The sequence below is a fragment of the Miscanthus floridulus genome, chromosome 16 (genome assembly GCF_019320115.1).
Source record: "Miscanthus floridulus cultivar M001 chromosome 16, ASM1932011v1, whole genome shotgun sequence".
NCBI classification, from domain to species: domain Eukaryota; kingdom Viridiplantae; phylum Streptophyta; class Magnoliopsida; order Poales; family Poaceae; genus Miscanthus; species Miscanthus floridulus.
The window spans coordinates 104,028,173-104,035,015 of record NC_089595.1 but is presented as its reverse complement, the minus strand read 5'-3'; the positions used below and the strand labels follow the sequence as shown (position 1 = coordinate 104,035,015).

Here is a 6,843-nt window from a genome sequence, read left to right as displayed (position 1 = left end):
TGCACGTGTTCAACATACTCTTTCTCCTAGTACTAGCCTGAACATCCAGTGTCATCTCACTGAAATTAAAACAAAAAATTAGAACTTTAATCACAATCATCATGAAAATAAGTATAAATTAACCATAATCATCAAATGCGATAAAATAACTCACATTGCGATCCGGACACTTGTAGAAGATACGGCCCTTGTTGGGACACTTCTTCCTCACTTGGTACTCCATCATAATCTTCTCCTCACACTTGCCGCATGCAATGAGAGGGAGGTCCGGTCTCAGTCGCTTTATAACCCGATGAGAGGCCGAGGACCCAAAAGCAGTTGCCATCTACTCTCTATACTTATTTTTAATATAATATAAATTTCTCATTTTATAAACAAATAAAATTAAAAAAAACTCTAAAATTCTCTATATCTCTAAAGCATAAAGTGGGCTATGCATGCTAGAAATGAAAGCTCAATACTAGTTTTGAATAACTACTTTAACCTTCCTTCATCCAAATATGCAAACTTTAAAGTGATTTTAAACTTAAATGGCTTACAAATAAAAAAAATCTACCATAAAAAAACCCACATATATCTAGTCCACAAAATGAAATAAGCTACTGATGAAACATGAGAGTATAAAGTTGGTAACCTTTAGAACCGAAGAATCGATGGAGGAATGGAAGAAATCTTATGATCACCGAAGAAGAGAGGCCGGCGATGAAGCAAGAACACTGAGCTCGAAGTGGCTTGGGCTCGAAGAGGAACAAGGGGTATATAGGAGGAGAACTGTAGTCCCGGTTGTATACAGAAACCGGGACTAAATGTCCCTTTCTAGTCCCGGACGGAGCCTCCAGCCGGGAGTAGACTTTTACTCCCGGTTGGAGATACAAACCGGGAGTAAAAGTGAACCTTTAGTCCCGGTTGGTAGCTCCATCCGGGACTAAAGGTCCCCTGCAGCAAAAGCCTGCTGCAGTAGCCGTTGGGCAGGGACCTTTAGTCCCGGTTGGAGCTACAAACCGGGACTAAAGGTCTGTATACTCCCGGGCGCGAAAAATACCGGAACTAAAGCCAAATTTCAAGATGAGATCAAATGTCGTTTCTCTACTAGTGGGTGGTACCCCTTGGGTGGCTCCCTTTGATCGCGTGGGATAATATATTCTAAAAGTACATGGTCGGTAGATGGAGGGCTACGTTAAGAGATTAATTTGGATCACTTTAAAAAAAGGTAATTATGCATTTACTTTAAAATAGATAGATAACATCTTATTTGCACCAAAAAAAAGATAAATAACATCTTATTTATAGTTCAAAATATCTACGAGTAAGGAACAGGTTGAAAATTACAAACCTAAAAGTATTACTTTGCTATAATGAATACTACGATCCACTTGTATATAGAACATGCATATATTAATATATATGATGTGTTACTTCTCTCCATTTCCACCTATATATCGTATAGAAGCAAAACCCCACAGTAGCTAGCTACCATTGCACCATATGGCACTCACCGGCATCACCAACCAGGACTTGCTCGACGCTGAGGTTGAGCTTTGGCACAACACCGTCGCCTACATCAAATCCATGGCACTCAAGTCCGCCTTGGACCTTGGCCTCTCGCCGAGGCCATCCACCACCACGGGGGCAGCGCCACGCTGCCGCAGATAGTCGCTAGGGTCACACTCCCCAAGACCCTCCACCTCCGTCGCCTCATGCGCGTGCTCGCCACCACCGGTGTCTTCAGCGTCCGGATCCAGCACTCGTCGCCGTCAGGTGACAGCAGCAGTGACAGTTAGCCCGTCTACAAGCTCACGCCAATGTCCGCCCTCCTCGTCGGCCCGCGCCGCAACCTTGTCCCGCTCACCGCTCTGCTCGTCGATCCGGCCATCGTCACGCCCTTCTTCGAGCTCGGCAAATGGTTCCAGCGCGGGCTGCCGGGCCCGTGCATCTTCGAGCAGACGCACGGCCAGACCTTGTGGGAGCACGCCAACGGTGACGCAGCCTTCGACGCGCTCATCAACGACGGGATGCTCTCGGACAGCCACTTCATCATGGACATTGCCATCAAGGAGTGTGCACATGTCTTCCAAGGGATAAGCTCCCTGGTCGACGTCGGTGGAGGGCTCGGCGCGGCGGCGCAGGCCATCTCAATGGCGTTCCCGAGTGTGAAATGTAGCGTGCTAGAGCTCGACCACGTCGTCAGCAAGGTTCCCAGTGACACTCAAGTGTGCTACGTTGGTGGCGACATGTTTGAGTCTGTACCACCGGCAAATGCCATGTTCCTGAAGGTAAGTCATCTCCTGTTGCATTGTGTGTACGTTTTACTTGTAACTGGAAGTATTTCCTCAGTTCCGAATTATAAGTTGTTTTGACTTTTTTTAGACTTAGCGGTTTATAATTTGGAATAGAGGAAATATTTTGATATATTAGACGCTGGTTGAGAATTTGTAAGAAACTAGGGAGCTTACCTTGGTGGATGCGTATCTTTTATTCTTGAGAGATGAATACAATCCATTGCATTCTTGAGAGATGAATGCAATCCATTGGAAGAATATCGAACCAGATTTTTTTAAAGTAATATATTGATAATGATACTACTTTCCAAGCTAAGGCACATGCATATGCATATCTAGTCACACCATTTTTCTTATATAAAGTAATTTCATGTGTCAGAAACTTACGATTAAGATTTAAATGGTTGTAGTACATATATTCCTAACTGGAGGAAGTAGCTAACCTGCCATTATTTTTTATATACAAAAGAAACCATTTGGTTTTAAATAAGCTGTCAGAATGGTACCCTTCGCTTTCTTGGTGATTGAATTAGTCCATGTGCATGTAAAAATTAAGTGCTAAAATCCTCAAAATCTTACCTAACCCGGCCATGCGGAAGGAGTCGAGATTTGATCAATGCTTACTACATATATTTGATCAATATTTCTTTTCTGACACTCAATAAAAAACATATATTTGTTACGTTTCAGTGGTTTCTGCATGACTGGGGCCACGAGGAGTGTGTCAAGATACTGAAAAACGGCAGAAGGCTATTCCTCCAAGAGAAGAAGGGGGGAAGGTGATAATCATAGATATTGTGGTTGGGGCAGGACAATCGGACTCGAGGCACAGAGAGATGCAAGCCTTGTTCGACCTATATATCATGGTCGTCAATGGCATGGAGCGAGATGAGCAGGAGTGGAAGAAAATCTTCTTGGAAGCTGGATTCAGCGACTACAAAATAACACCAGTTCTAGGTGTCCGATCGATCATCGAGGTTTACCCTTGAACAAAACGTCTGATATGATGATCACAATTCACAAGTGGTTCAGTTGGCTGTTGGCGTGCATGATGTTCGTGTGGATTTGTATCCCAACGAAATGTGTGGTACTCCATTTTTTTTTCTGCTTTCTGATTTCTAAAGACCATTCTGTTCTATATATCAGGGCACATGTCGTACTTGTTTTTCTTCGTTTGATTCAGCCCGTTGTGTTCTATATATCTTCCATTGTCTACTGGCACTTCTGCTCTCTGCAATCGCCACCTATGTATGTGCTATCTTGCAGCCCGAATGCAATGGAACAGAGCATGATCATAGTCACTCTGTTCGTTGTTTCCACCAGCAAAACAAGAAGCTTACAACTTACAAGGGTATTTACACTTCAGTGAGCTCGTCGGTCTGTTGGCTTAACAACGACGGTTCTAGGTGTTCCCTCAATCCAGGTCTACACCTTAGCTTACCCCTTTGGCTCGTTCGGTTATGCTGGATTGAGGCTAGGAACCATTCCGGCTAATCAATTTTTATACAAATTAGCCAAACATTCCAGTTGAGAATCGTTCCATGGAATGATTTCCAGACAACCGAACGAGCCCTTAGGAGGCGCATGCCCTCATTGTATGTTTCCGGAACTTCGTTGCCAAATGAGGAATGAAAACATCATGATAATTTCCAAACGTAGCGGAAATGTACAAAGTGGGGGAATCTAAACTAGAAGTTTAGGATGCTGATAGTAGTGAAACTTCCTCGTCTTCGCCATGCGATTAGATCATATCACCTATTTTAGTTTTGTAAATACTATGTAGGTTCTAGATGAAAATGTAATGATATACAATGGAATAAATTTAAATTGGTTACCTCAGCATGCAGTACCAGAATAGAACATGTTTCACATTCGGGGCAGCTAGTGTCCGGCCGCAGGACACGTCTAGACGCTGCTTCCAGTCCCATCCCGCGCATACGCGGAATTCGCTCGCACATGCACAGACCACCCCGCTTGCTGGCTCCGCTTCCGCGTGTACATAGGGCCGGCCCACGCCTGCTCCATTTCGCGCACGCAGGAATCCACACGCCCTCGAGGTTAGACGTCACGGAGCCCACGCCCTAGGGGTCAGACGTGACGGAGCCTGCGCCCTCGGGGTCAGGTGTGACGGAGCCTATGCCCTTAGGCTCGAGCGACACGGAGCCTGCACCCTCGAGATTGGGCGAGACGGAGCCCGTACCTTCGGGGTCGGGCGAGACCAAAATACGCTCTTGACCATCCGGACGAGTTAGCATTCACGGCCATCAACTTCCTTCTTTCAGGTATCTCTAATACTGATACCCGACAGTAGTCCCTGAGCCTACGAAGTAGGATGCTCCTTCGAAGGCTTTTTCAGATGGAATGATTCTGAGGGTCTTGATCTCCCTTTGAGGGCCGCGGGATGTAGGGTCGCGATTCCTTTTCGTCGCGTTCAGACTCTTCGGGAGCATGCAGCTGCGGGATTCGGGGGTCGGAAAAGATTTCTCTTGATTCCTGAGGATCCAATCGATCCGCCATTGTCGTGCAACCGCGTATTCGGCCTCTTTGCGAGTCCAACTTTCTTCGAGCCCCCACGCGTAGCAAGGGTCCGATCGAGGGGTCAGCTCGTCTTGTGGTCGTCCTCCCTCAAGCGGGTTTTTCGATAAAACAGAGGGGCTGAGCTGTGCCGTGTTTTCCTCGATGGACGAATCATGGTGCTCGGTGAGCTGTTAACGGGCTAGTTCGAGTGGGGTCCCGGCTTCCCGTTCGTGAGGGTCTGGCATGGGTCAGCTGGTGACCGACTTTAGATTTCTGACGGCCAATCCATATAGTTCTTGGGTCCGTCGTTGCCTTTCTAAGAAGAAAAACCATGGACCGTGCTCCGGCCAAGACCTGAACGTGGGTCGGGATGCCCGTGGCGCTCGTGCGTCCGAGTACCGGCCGCTAGCGGGCCCATCTCTTACCAACCCTCATTCTAAAGGTGCCTTGGAGTAGTTGTGAAACCGTTGGTGGGCCAACCTTTGAACTCCTCGGCCTTAATGGGTCGTGGGAGCATTTTCAGCTCCGTATCCCTTCTTGCCAACGGCGGTTTTCGGCCCATTGAGGGGGCAAACCGCTGCCCGGTGCAAGCTTCGAGGAGCGGTTGGGGGTGGCATGTGCACGATTCCTAGAGAGGTGATGTGATGCGGCGCGGTAGGCACGTCAATCTAGGTGAACGGTTTGCCCCTCGCTCCACCTTCCCTTATAAATAGCGGTCTTTCCCTTCGCCTTTTGGTACACCTAACTGTAGCCTTGCCTTCTTCGCTGCTCTGCCACCAACGCTTTAGACCTCTTGTCCTCGCTATTGTGCCGCCTGCGAAATCCTTGTTCCTCTGCCCGTGCTCTTCCACCATCAACGAAGCTTTTGTTCCTCCGCCCTTGCTTCCCATGGAGTCGTAGTATCACTCCAATGTCACTCACGCGCGCATGGAGGGCCTTGTCAAGCGTGGCCTTCTTTGCGGGAGGACCGACACGGCGGAGTGGCTCGTGCCTGGTCGTGAGGTGGTGCCAATGCTGCTCAACGGCTATGTCATGTCCTTCACAGCATTGGAGGACGCGGGACTCTCCTAAGGCTTGCGCTGAAGAAGAGCCTCGCCCTCCGGCAGACGCACTAGGAGCCAGCTGGCGTTACGCCGGACGTGAGCGGGAGTGGCGCCGGGGCGGCTGTGGTGTCGACTAGGGGGGGTGCAGCCGGTGGTTGCGTACGTGGGGGAGCAAAAGGAGGAGGGTGCGTCCGGGCCGCTCTTGGCAAATGTGGCATGGTCGGGTGTGGCCACAACGTCATAGGCGGAAATGGCGCCGTCAGAGCCATCATTCGCATAGGTGGCCGCGACGTCACAGGTGGAAATGGCATAGCCGGAGCCATCATCTGCGCAGGTGGCCACTTCTACGATGGGGTAGATGGAGGAGGACGCACCCGAGGCATCCATGGCAGACGTGGCACAGCCGGGTGCGGCTACGATGTCACAGGCGGAGATGGCGCAACCGGAGCTGTTGTCTGTGCAGGTGGCTGCGTCTGCGACGGAGCGGACGGAAGAGGGTGCACCCGAGGCATCCATAGCAGAAGTGGTGATGGGGCAGGCCTCCGCGTTGATGTCACCCACCCCCTCTACCGCTAGAGGGGTTGCTCCGTAGGAGTTACTGCCACAAGAGAGGTCGCGTCGCTTGGGATCGGCGCGGAGCCATCCTAGTCTCTGGTTCGGGTGGGCGGCGACCCGCATGCGTGGGGAGACCGGCGAGACCTAGGGATGATGCTTTTTGCCCTTGATGACGTAGCAAAGGAGAGGCAATTGGGGATCGTCCACACGGAGGTTGGGACCGTGGTTCACGCCCTGATCATCGCGCTGAGCTCGTTGCGCGATGTCGTCGCCCTAGTTGGATAGGTATGATATGACCGTGTTTCTGACTCTCATTTTCCCTTTCCGCGCCTCTAAGTCTTGTCCTCTTCGTAGTCCCTTATGGTCCGCAGCTGAGAGAAGTCCTAATTCCTTCGTCGTGAGAAGGATGTTTGGGACCGCCTCGCCGAAGAGACATGGCAGAGTTAGGG

The 6,843-nt window shown here is 49.6% G+C and overlaps 1 pseudogene; it reads left to right on the top strand.

The window, feature by feature from the left end:
• The first annotated feature begins 1,485 nt into the window (after positions 1-1,485).
• LOC136514362 (O-methyltransferase ZRP4-like) lies at positions 1,486-3,268 on the top strand (annotated as a pseudogene).
• Positions 3,269-6,843: the final 3,575 nt, after the last annotated feature.